Here is a 13,166-nt window from a genome sequence, read left to right on the forward strand (position 1 = left end):
GGGGGGGTGTTTTCTAAATCTCTGTCCTTGTCATTTCAGATCTCCCTCCCCGCTGTCCCCTTCCTTTCCCGCCCTCACGGGACTGTCTTGGTAGTCTGTGTTTATTACTTCAAACTCTAGGAGAGTTGTGTGGGGGAGGTTACAGGCTATTCGACACAGTCCCGAAGAGAACCGACGCCGAGCCTGACATCTGGGTTGAATCCATCATCGTTCTTTAGCTCACTTCGCCACCCCAGTTCAGACACAGCTATATGCAAATCAGTCTTGACCGTGTGCTGTCGTTGTTCATTAGAGCCACTAGCCAATAATTTTGTGGTGTTGACTTTTCACATGACTTGTAAATTGGTGAAATAATTGATCCTCTCCAATAGCACGGCAGGATGTTCGAACTCCTTATCTCTCCAAAGAGTGGTTCCAGCGCTTCGGCCCAAAAAGTTATCATGTTTATAAAGTACCGGTGGTATTCCATTTGGGCCAGGAGCACCTTCTCTCCTTCCCTTTCCTATTTGCCATTTGATGATAATAATTTGGCTCATTGACGGGTCCTCTGTTAATACTACTTCTTCTGGTTTCCTGGGTACTGTATGGTTACTTGCAGCCCAGGAATTAATGCTTTTTTTGCCTTCTGATACATTACGAAGTTCTTGACTCCAAGCCCTGGGCTCAGTATTTTGGTGGAAATGGGACCTAAGGTAATTTACCCATGCTTCCTCTGAAATGTTAGAAGAAATTCCGTCGTGAGCAGGGCCGATGAATTGATTTATGGTGCTCCAGAAGCTGGCACTGCTTCTTTTTTTAATGTTGGCATGTAATTTTACCCAGAGGTCGCTTTCCACATCTCTATTTGCTTCCTTTTTTTGTTTTTTCAATAGTGCCTTGTTCTTACGTAGTAGTTGTAGTTGTGTTTTATCATTTGGCTTGCGGCAAAGTAGTCTCAGTGAGCGATAGATGGAATTTTTAGTGAGCCTGATTTCTTGTTTGGCAGTTTGTGATATGGGCTTCACGCTGATATGTCTCTGTTGGTTTGGTGGTTTGATCTTGGTTGGATATACTGCCATAGTTGTAGTGAAGTTCTCCCAATTACCAACTTCACCTTCTCCAACCCTCAATCCAAAGTGCTGTTTTGCATTTTCCAACATCCTGTTTTCTGCGGCTAGCATAAACTTGATTCTTTTAAGGTTGATGGTGAATTCTGACCCTTGAGGAGCCAAGCACTGTTCAAGCATAGGGATGTTTGTTCTGAGCTCAATATCTTGAGACCGGTGGTCACTATTAGCTTTGTCACCCAACTGGAATGAAGTAATTTGATTAAACAAATTTTAGGGATCTAAAGGTGTAGTCCAGCATTGAGTTCGTTCTTATTGAGCTATATGTTGTTACAGGAGGGTTGTCTCCCGCTGATCTACCATTTATTGCTCTTAAAGTAAGGTGTTCCAGTTCCTCCACAACCAACTGTCCATCCTTAGCTTGTTTATATAATTGTGGTTTCCCTTGCAGTGGGATGTTTCAGATTGAGTTTTGAAGTAACATTTCTTCATCCGAGGAGGAACCCATTAGATTGAAATTTAGGTCACAGGTAAGAATGAGGTCGTTTGTGGGCCCTTCCCTTATACATACTTCCAAAAAGTTACACATTTCCTTTGCGGCCTTGGTTTTTCGTTTCGGATGAATATAAGCATTAATTGTCATAATGTTGGTATCCCTTGCATTTGATGATGATGAAAGAGTAAATAAATTTACTGCCAAGGTTGCTGGTGATCTTGGACCAAATTCATGGGCAGTGAATGTGATTGTGTTCGCAACGTATGTGACCAGTCCTCCTTACAGGTGTCCATAATTTGCCACTTTAAGTGCATTTGTAAAAAAAAACTGAAATCCCTGCAGATGAGGAGAATCAGTTTGCCAAGTCTATTGTAACGCCATGATGTCAAACGCCCTTATGTAGGTGACAAAATCTACATCTTTTGGTTTATTTGCTAGTCCTTTCACATTCCATGAGCATATCCGTACAGACCCTTTTGTACTGGTCCTTTGCGATGGGCAGAGATGCTGTCAATCTTTTTTCTCATTTATTGTTCTCAAGATCCATCTTAGATTAGTTTCCCAGTTCTGCAACGTATTCGGATCATGGCGGATTCTGGGTTCCTCTGATGGGGGTTCCCTATTCATTTGACAGTGCCCCACAGCTCCTTTCTGCACGATGCATCTAGTCTGTTTGCAGTTACCTCATTTGCCCTTGTATACTCTGGGTTTAACAAATCAAAACACCCTGGTTTGGTGTATGGAGTAATGGTTATCCCCCAGCTCTTATAAATATAACTTTCTAAGAGTATTTTTTGAGCAATTGTTGATGATATCCATGTGCTTTTGTTTTTTTTCCTACCATGGAGTCCCTGCATTTGATCAATTCTATCGAATCTAAGTCTGTCGTCTTTACCTCTGTCAAAGATGGTATGTGGGACAGCAGACGCAGTATTTTTCCTCGATTCATAATGCTGTGCCTTGCTTTGGAAGTGTATTCTATTGTAAACCATAGGACACTTGTTTCTTTCCCACTTGTCCATTGAGTGTCAGTTTTTAGATTTCTTGGGGGTGGAAACATGGTCTCTTTGCATAGTCGTCCTGTTTCCAGTAGGTTCCCTTCTGCACTTATAAGCTGTCCATTTTGTTCTGCTCTTAGCAATCGTCCTGCACTTCTTGCCGTTTTGATCCCAGGCTAATTCGGTTGTATTTTGGGGATGCCTCAAGATCATGCCCCCGATGATACTCTATATTTATATAGGAGGATGTTTGTGTATCAGTTGTGCTCTTATAGGGAATTTGGCTAATCCTTGTATTTTCAGATTCCCTATTATCCATGCATTTAATTTTTTGATTTTCCCGATTTCCCATGTTTTCCTCGTTTCTCATGGAGGCGTGATTATGTTTGATGTTTGAGGATTTCCAATGACCATATGGTCTTGATTAAGATCATGCAGTTGGATTCTCATTGTTGTTTATGCTGCAGTATCAGAATTAATATTTTAATTAGTAGTAGTGTTTCCTTTTAAATGGCACTGTGTTGACTCTGTGTCCACTACCTCCCCAGCTTGCTCAGTCATACTTACTTCTTGCATTCCGCTTGGGGACATTTGACTTAATCCTGACATTGTTTCTATGCTCTTTGTGTTTGTTATTTCCAGTATAGATGTATTTTGTTGATTTGTTTCTTCTTGCAATGTTATTGTCCCAAAGAGATGCAAAAATCCGTTCTTGTTATAACTTAGTTTTTGATTCCGACCTTTCCATTTTTGTGCACGTCTTTGTTTAGCATTCTTTTTGTTTTTCCTTTTGTTTTCTTCTAAAAGCTCCAACACTTGGCTGGGTGTTATTGTTTTTTTACTGTTCTCATTTTTTACGTTGTTTTGTATTGGTTTTGTCTTAATGGAGGGCTACTCTTCCTTAGTGGTCGCATTCAGTTGAGTTGCCGTAGCTTCTTGGCTGACATTTAAGGATTGTTTGTCTGTAGGCTGAGTATGAACATGTTTTGAAGCCTTTTTAATATCTGAGCATAAGTCGCTCAGCATTATCGGAAGTGTAGCTAATTTATCAACAATCGTGTTACATCCACAGATTCGCTTATTGGCTTGAGCATAATCCTGTATATTTTGCAGACAGGTGTTTAACGTGCCTAGCTTGCCATCGATTGCAACCACAAAGACTGCCAAAGTGTTTAATAAGGTTAATTTTGTATCCATTTTGTTAGATTGATATTACAGGGCCTCTACCAGAAATTGCACTGTGTTTAGCAGACTTGCCCTTGCGTCATCCCAGCTGCCTGATGTTCCTCGTTTTCCGTAGGCCCCGCTATTTTTGAGTTTACAGGATAGTCATTCCTGCACTTATCCTGCGAGTAGGTTTCAAGGAGACCCTCCCACTCCTCTTTATCAAGATATGAGAATTGTTCCAAATCTTCGGGGTACTCTGTATCACTAATTTGGGGCATCATGAACTTAGTTTGTATTAGTGATAGAGCGAGCGATGTGTTATACTCTGAGCCCAGATTTTCCCTTGAGATTGCAGATAATACCAAAATATATTTTATTCCTTCCCTCTCTTCCGCAGTTAAATCTGCTATAGTTTCTGACTGCAGGTTTTCTTTGGGGCTGTATAGCTCGCATATGGTTAGTGCCTGTGTCATAACACAGTTAACCCCATTGTTTTTGTTTTGGGGTATAAACCTAGGCATTGGAGCATTTGGTGTGTCTAATGCATCTAAATTACAGTCCACTAAACCTTCTGTGGAGGCTTCCTGCGCTTCCTTAGGCCCATACGTTTTATTCGTCTCTTGAATTATCTCTGTATCTACTACATTGGCTTTTTTCCCTGGGTCTGGGGACTCAGGGAGGCACAGGTGGTTTGGCACTGTAGGAACTGTTGTTAAACCGGCTGGCTTAGAGTTCTGCACCCTGCTACCTTGGCCTACGTTTCCTTCTTTATTGTCGCTATCCACTTGGCGAAAGGGCCGGGGGGGGGGGGGGTTCGAAGGCCTGTTAATGTTGCAGGGCATGAAAGAAGAGTATCACCCACATTTTTTAAGAAGCAAAATGTTGTGCCTATTTTAGGCTGGAAGAGGCAATATTTTAAGATTTTGCTTTTTTCCGTTTTTTTAGTTATATTGCTTGTCTACATTGTATCAGGAGTTTTTTCAATTATAGTGTCATCTTGCTGTATGGCGGGTCTGGTCTTTGCCTGCGGTTCGCCCACTGTGGCAGCAAATGTTCTCAGCTTCCTTTTGCACTTGCTTTCGTTGTTTGTAAGTGTAGGCCCTCCACGCACACGTCCTGACCTCATGATTCGCAGTGATGTAACTGTCTTTTTGTGCCTTTGAATTCTTTTGTATCCCTTTGTGAATTATAGATTGTAATTTAGTATTGGATTATGGTGTCTTCGTGTCTCGGTGTATCCTTAGTATTCCTTATGCCTTTGTATCCTTATGCACCAAGGTTGTCAGGTTTTGTCAGAGTCTTATCTGCTGGTGGCTGCTGCTGAGTACTAGGGATTCGCAGTGATCTACAAAATTCAAATTGTAGTATAATGTATGTGAAGTTTTTTTTTCTTGCTTCGAAATGGATGTTGTAAAATGTTTTCCTTAATTGCCGCTGGCATTGGAGGACTCAGAGGAGCGATGGATTCCCTTGCCCCCTGTCACTCACTGCCTGCCCCCCTTCATGGGTGCCTCCTGATGTCCTGGTGTTACTACTCTCCTCGTCTGGATGGACCAGGATGGGCCACTTCCCTCCTCAGCGGTTAAAGGTGGTAGCCCTCCCTTATATTTACTCTCTTCTCTGCTGCTGCACCCTCCCATTACAGTGTACACAGTGAGACCTGTGAGCTCGTTTGTGACATATAGGTGGTGGGGGAGCCCAGTGGCCCAAAGTTTAATGTTCAATGTTTGATGCGACAAGCAAGCAGACAGGCTCCATAATCTATCACCTTATTAACTGCCTGCCTTGCCTTATGCCTTGTCGTGCACACGTCCCCCCGCTTCACATCTTCCAGGGCAAATCTGCTATGAGCAGCTATATTTTTGCAATGCTCCTGCAATGTTTCCCCCTGCGCAGCCAAGCGGCCACTGCAGCTCTTACCCTGGGCCGGACTGGCCATAGCAGGCACCGGGCAATCCCCCGGTGCGCCGCACGGGCGGGGGCCGGTTGTGGGCCCCCTATGCTGCAAAAACGGCCCTGTAACAAAATCGGCCGAAAACCGGCCCTTGCAAACAGCTCGGTGGCACCCCCAAGCCCCGAGGGAGGGGGGAGGGGGAAGGGGGGGTTTGACAGTATGGCGGAGCACTTTGCCAGGGCCGGTTTCGTTTCCCAGTCCGGCCCGGAGTCTTACCACTTTGCCTTGCGCCGGCTGCTCTCGCTGAGCACGTCTACCCAACACCAGTCACCAGCACGCCAGTCCCGATGCTCAGTCCCGGCTCCGGTTTCTGACGCGGGCGGGTGCTGGCTGAGGGCGGCTTGGCCTGGCTGGCGCCTCTCAGTGCGGGTACTCGGCCGGTACCTCGGCCAGCACAGCACAACCCCCCAGTAGTATATGCAGTAGACCTTTGTACTCTCTACCATTCCTATGTGACTCTTAGAGTATATCCATCCATATCCCTTCCCTATGTATATAGAGATAACTCTAATCACTAGTATGTGCAGTAGACCTTTGTACTCTCTACAATTCCTATGTGACTCTTAGAGTATATCCATTCGTAGCCCTTCCCTATGTATTTGGAGATAACTCTAATCACCAGTCTCTTCTTTGTGTGACTACGTATTGTACATTTGCAAATTTTTTCTGTTTGTATCTTTTATGTAACGCATGTAATTCTTAGTCCTTATGTTTTGCAACTGGTTCTTATGTAAAGCGCTCTGACACCTTCGGGTAAAGTTTGCGATATATAAAATCGCATTAAATAAAATAAAAAATAAAAAATAAATTTAAAAAAAGTTCCATTCCGGTTCAAATTCTGGCCTGGATTGGGTCTAGCTCCTGGTAGGGTCGGGTCGGGTCTGAAGGTCCGAAGGGACAGCTGCAAAGACGCTACACTCGCCTGCTCGTTCCATCTACACCACGCCTCCGTGCTTCAGGTACAGGCATACCAACACACTCCTGCAAAGGTAAGCACCAAACTGACTTGGTTGGCAGGGTTTTATCAGAAAAGGGAGGTGCAGGGTTCATAGGCCCTTCCTACTGGCTTATGCTCTTACATTTGCCGAGTGGTGCAATGCTTGTGAGGCTGTTGATTTACATGAAGATGGCTGAGGCAATAATTATCACATTTATCACTTTTATGAATTTACAGTTGATTAGAAAATTAAATAGCTGCATAAGTCTGTGTGATCAGCCACCATATATTCCTACATAAGACAAAGTCCACAATAATGCTTAAGAAAAGAGTAACTCAGTGCTCAGATTATCAAAACAAATTTTGATAAGTCTTGTGCTGTATATAAAAGATCAACATGCATAGGCCACACAATGCAAATAGTCGTCCAAATGGTTTAAAAGACATCTTTATTTATGATGTTCTTTTCTTAAAAACGTCTTTTGGTTGTAGCCATGGCCAACACGATTCGCCCCTCTTGGGAGTTCTTGAGGACTGTTCCAGCTATCTTTACACATACACTGAAATACAAAGTTGTCCTTTTCTGAAACATCGAGAAAGCTGAATGAAGTAGTTTTCCCATCCTGTGTAGAGAAGTACACAAATCCACAGGACTGTAAATGGTCTACCCCTACACAGATTGGGAAAACTACTAAATCATTTGGACGACTATTTGCATTGTGCGGCATTTTGCATTTTAATCTTTTACATTCATCACAAAACTTAATGGATTTTTTTTTGAGGATGTATGATGTGCATGAAGAGCAGCAGCTAGTTGGCCTTATCGCCTTTTCAGGTATGCCAGTGCCATATTGTAAGGATTGAGGAAGCTCCATTTGCCAGCGATTGACAGGTACAGGTTGATAATGGTAGTTTGATGTTCATACTAGCCCTGCTTCAGAGTGTCTCACTGTTAGAGGCAGAGGAGAAAAGGTAAGACCTTCTTCCGGTGACCACCTCAGTACTGCTTTTCTTATCTAAATCTGGAGGCTGAAGTACCTCATGTCTTGTGCATGTTTTCCATGGTTGACCTTGTTTGGCTGTATTCTGGCAATGATGCCTCTGCGCTTTCATGGAAAAATTATTACTAATACAAAATGTTACAATTTACCAAGGAAATCAAGCAATGATTTAAAAAAATACTTTTTTTCATCAAATTGTTACAAATATAAGGCTGGTATTTTCTGAAATGCTACAGCAAATTGGCCCTTGGTAGAGAGGCAATTTAGCAGCAACATGGTCCCAGTACTCACTGGACTTCAGCTGTGAATTACTTTTATAGCAAGGACTTTCAGCAGTCATGTCCTCAATAAAAATGTCTTCTGGAGCTGGCAAAAAAACGCAGGCATTTGGACCCCATTTTTGGAATTTTGCTGATCCCCGCCACTTGCTTCGGAAAATCTTTTGTCCATCACTGTCGCTTATGCAGAGAGGATCTATATCTGCTGTTGTCTGTTCATTCTCATGCAGATCGATGATCTTCAGAGTCTCAGTTTTAATTCTGCTTTTTTCCAGAGCTGGTTTCTTTCGGGGGAGGGCCTATCAAAGGCAAACAGAAATGAATGGTGAGCTCTATGGTGACCTGAAAACCTTCACACTACTGTGGTAGACATGAGAAAATACTTAAGTGCCACTAAAAGGTGAACATGAAATACTAGATGAGAGACAACTGCCTACAACTCATACAGAACACAGGTAAAACTCTCCTGGGCAGTGAAACAAGATCGGCATTCAGAGATGGGTAGACCAATAGACCCTCAGCTGATCGACAGGGCTGAACAGGCCTTTTGTTCCACTGGGCATTTCCTAGAGCCCTTGAAGACCGGGCTTGAAAGCCCTGGGCCACTGGTGCCTTTGTTACTCTCTACAGCTCCCATAGTCTACTTGCACATGGAGGGTCCAAGAGAGGGAGAGAAAGAGGGGGAGTGAGGGAGAAGGTTGAGAGAAAGCGATAAGAAAAGAGAAGAGAGAGGGAGTACAGAAGGAGAGGGAGAGAATGGATGGATGGAACAAAAGAGAGAGATTAAAAGAGAAGACAAAGGGAGCAGGAATGCTTAGAAGATTTGTGCCAGGGATGCATATGGTTCCACCTCCGGACAGGACATACATTTGTCCCCCTCCTCACCCCGGTGGGCTGGTACACTTGAAGGCCATTATTGTGGTCTGACTTGACAGTGCTGCTGTCCCTCAGTTAATTATGTAAGCAACACTAGAGAGGGGCTCTGGCTCTGCCCCCATGTTGGGAGTGAGAAGAACATGTTTTGATCGGGCAGAAGTTGTGTGCTTCCACAAAAAAAACTGCTAGCCCAACACACAGCTGAGGCCATTTTGTTTATTTCCTCTGCTGCCTGAGCTTGAACTTGCAGGAGCACACACATAATATCGTAATACTACTACAATATCTCACTCACAGTGTGACTGAGTGATAGTGCAAGACCTAATGAAGCCCTGAGTTGTCAGTCACACTATACGCATGTGACATCATGGAGCGCGGTAAATGCGTGCTGCAGGGCCTGCCTCTGATTTGTGAGTAGCATGTGGGCGACTGCAATGGAGCGGAGCTGAAGACAAAATGGCCAGAGAAACTAAAGGTAGGGCAAGAAGATTAAAAAACAACAATTTACACAATGGGTTGGTCAAGGGCAGGGGGTGGGAGGGAGTGGAAGTCAGTGAGTGCTGACAGTGCTTGAAGACCACAATAATTATAAAAACAGAACCACGCACTATGCGCGAAAGACTTAATTGTCAGATAAAATAAATCCTACAAGAAACAATGAGAGAGTTATCAAGCCTATATATATTCGCATTTCTTTTTAATTCAACAACACGTACAAAAGCAGGTGCTATCATTTGAAGATTTGTATTTGGTATTTGTAAAGCGCGAACTGTCGCTCCGGGAGGAGCATCCTGGCGCTAAGGAAAATCCGAGACAACAACAGTGAGAACTAAATAGCGGCCATTACATAGGCATCAGAAAAATTGAAAATCCAGGTTTTTAGTTGTTATAAAGTATGTCATAAAGCTCTTATTTTATTAGAAAAAAAGGAGTGACTATTTGTCGCAGAAATGGAATCTGTTCAAACATATATGAATCGTTGCTTTTAGATGGATACTTTTGCCTGAGATGGGAACCAGGAGGAGAGGAGAAAGGAAAGACGGAGCAAGGATGACAGAGAAGGAGGACAGAAGATACACAGGTTAGTAAACCAAGGGAGAGAATAAGGGGCATACTGAAAATATGATGAGGTGAGAGGAAGGCGCGGGAAGGATGAAGACAGAAGAAATAACGAGGAGGAAAAGAAAACTGTTGTTGTAAGAAGGAGAAACAGAAGAGAGCCTGTGCGGTGCGAAAGAATACATACAGGTTTTATGGCTAGATAAATAAGGCGAGGGATTGGGGAAAAGGAGGAGAATAGAATAACGGACGAGTGAAAAGGAGGAGAATAGAATAACGGACGAGTGGGAAAGAGGTTTGTGGAAAAAAGGCAGTATATATTGAAAAAAGTGTTGCAAAATGCACCAGTTTCTTAATTTTGTTTTCACAAATGTATTGGGGAAGAGTCCCCTAATCCCCTTCTCAGCGCAAATTGGAGGCTGGCCTGTTCCATCGAGCCTTAAAGGAGCACTGAGGGAGCAGCACCCCTACCAGTGATCTGTCATTTTCTGCAAAGGAGAAATGGTGTTACCGAGTACTGTTCCAAACACTCTTGTCTTTTTAGCCAATAAATGTCTAAAATTGCATACTAAAATGAATGAGGTGGCCCCTGTTTTTATGTCTCAGGGAAGGGGTGTTGGAGTGGATACAGTGGCATAAAGGATTGCTGGAAAGGGTTTGCCCTCAGCTTCCGTTTCTGCCTTATGAAAGTCTTTTTTTACTGAGTGGCAAAATCATTACTTTGTTATTACTGTTGAGTCATCCGATAGTTATCTCCTAAATGTTAACAACAAAGGTTTAAAGAACAAACTACTTAATTATGTTTTTTTAAATTAATGGATCATTTACTGTTGGACCTCGCCCTTTTTGCAGGTTTATCCCCAAACTGTTTACCTTCTATTTTTCTGACCATCTTTTTGTTGGCTTTAGGATGTCTGGGCACTTTACCACTGCTAATCATATGCTCTCTGTGTAAATTGTGATTATGATTGGTTATCCATGACTGACATATTTGATTAACTGGTAGGTCCCTAGTAATGTGCACTGTACGTACCCAGGGCCTGTAAATCAAATGTTACTAGTGGGGGTGCAGCACTAGCTGTGCCACCCACATGAGTAGCACTGTAAACTTGTCTCAGGCCTGCCATTACAGTGTCTGTAAGCGCAATTTTAAATGGCCATGTCAAACTGGCAAGTGCACCCACTTGCCAGGCCCCAACCTTCCCTTTTCCTACATGTTAGGCACCCCTAAGGTAGGCTCAAGTTAGCCCCATGGGCAGGGTGCAGTGTATGTGAAAGATAGGGCATGCGCTGGGCTGTTTTACATGTCCTGATAATGAAATAATGACAATTTCATTTTTCACTATTGCAAGGGCTGTTTCTCCCATAGGTTATCACTGGAGCAGCCTTGTAACATCCTACAAGTTAAGCTTTCAATTGGGTCGAGATGGATATTTGGAGGTTGGGCACCCTAAGTTCAAAATTTAAAAATACATCTTTTAGTGAAGTTGGTTTTTAAATTGTGTGTTTGAAAGTGGGAATTTTCTTGTTTAACCATCTTGTGCCTCTGCCTGACTGTGAAATCAATGTCTGGTTTAGACTGACAGGGGCTGTTTGTGTATTCCCTCATGACAGTCACACAAAGGGAGCTGAGGTGTGTCTTGGCTATCCTGATGGCCCATCACCAGAATGATGGGTCTTCCTGAGCTAGAGTGGTGGGAGGAGTTGTCACTGACAACTGAGTAGGGCTGCGCCTGTCCTTTCACAATGCTGTCTCCGACCCGCTGGAGTGTGTCTGGAGCCAAGGCTGGGTAAGGCAGGTACTTGTAAACAACAAAAACTTTGTTTTGAAGTATGCCAACTTCAAAGGCCAAAAGGGGTACAAGTTATGGACCTACAACCTCGGACTTTTAGAAAACTTCTGGATCAAGATAAACCTCTGCTAAGGAGAAGAGTTGAAGAGCTGTGGGGCGGAGTACTGCCCCTTTGCTGTGTGTTGCTTTGCTGGGTTGTCCTGCAGTTGCTGCTTCTGCTTTGAAGAGGACAAAGGACTGGACTTTGCTGTGTATCCTGTTAGTGAGGTTTCTCCAAGGGCTTGATGTAGAGCTTGCCTCGTGTTAAGAATTCTCAGGGACACAAATAATTCACCGGCAGCATCTTTGAACTCCACTGCTTGGAGTTCTGTCTTGCCTTGTGGTGCCAATTCCAGTTCAGGGCCCTTGGAGCTTGTTCCTGCTGCAAAAAGCATTAAGAAACCATAAAAATCAATGCATCGCCCTTCCAGCGCCGGTTTTTCTGACAGAGCACTGGAGAGAGGGAGAATTTTCCACAAACCGCCTCTGTGCAGCTGAAGAAATCGACACAGTGCCTGTAAGCAGCTGAAGAAATCGCTGCAGCCTGAGTTCAGCGCACCAGTCTCCGAAGTCCAAGACCACAACGATGACTCCGACGCAGGCCCTCCTGTTAGGCTGAAAGAATTGGCACATCATTGGACTGCAGCTGAAGAAATCGAGGCAGCGCCTGTTAGCCACCGTTGCATCAACCTCCATCGCATCTGGATTTCCATGCATCGCACCTGTGCGGTAAGTTTTTTGAACGCATCACCTGCAGACTAGAACCGTCTTGGAATCAACACCTTGCTTCCCCCTACAGTCCTAATTTGACGCAACACTTCTTCTGTGTGCAGCAGAACTGACGCATCGCCTCCCCGAGGACTCAGGAACTGAAACATCGCTTTGTTTTTCGACGCTTCCCTCCTCTGCAGCTGCTTAACCGTGCGAATTTTGATGCAACTGAAGGTACTTAGTGTAAAATTACTGCATCCATAGTTCTCTTTGGACAGAATTGCTAAAACCTTTTAAAAGTCATATTTTAAGTTGTATATGATGGATTTTTGGCGATTTGATCTTGTTTGGTTTAGATAAAGATACTTTATTTTTCGAAACTGGTGTGGTGTCCATTTGTAGTGTTTTCACTGTGTTACTGTGTGTGTTATGTACAAATGCTTTACACTTTGTCTCTGATATAGGCCTGACTGCTCGTGGCAAGTTTCCAAGGGGGTGAGCAGGGGTTATCTTGGCTGTGTAATTCCCTTACCCTCATAGAAGGAAGGGTCCCCACTTGGACAGGCTGTATACCACTGCCAACAAGAGAGCACCATTTCTAACATTTGCCTTTTCTGTAACCTTAAATACTGTATTATACTAATGTGGGTATTTATTGTTGTTGCTTGAATAGGCGTGTGCATTGATTGCTGACTATTTTCATTTTGTAAGCATTTTGTTTACATATACAACTCTGAATAAATATTATATAAGATACCCAGTGGCATTCAAACATCCGAGCAAATGTTCTACTTACTTTACAGCCCTGTTA

The 13,166-nt window shown here is 43.5% G+C and overlaps 1 long non-coding RNA gene across 2 annotated transcripts in view; it reads right to left on the reverse strand.

Annotated features, from left to right (window-relative positions):
* The window catches only part of LOC144821843 (uncharacterized), a 427,743-nt gene that overhangs the window by 91,772 nt on the left and 322,805 nt on the right, over positions 1-13,166 (reverse strand). For both annotated transcript variants that reach the window (XR_013608468.1, XR_013608467.1), the window contains exon 2: positions 7,891-8,176. This is a non-coding gene — a long non-coding RNA (uncharacterized LOC144821843). The remainder of the gene's footprint in view (positions 1-7,890; positions 8,177-13,166) is intronic.

This window comes from Lissotriton helveticus, chromosome 2_2, assembly GCF_964261635.1.
Source record: "Lissotriton helveticus chromosome 2_2, aLisHel1.1, whole genome shotgun sequence".
Classification (NCBI taxonomy): Eukaryota; Metazoa; Chordata; class Amphibia; order Caudata; family Salamandridae; genus Lissotriton; species Lissotriton helveticus.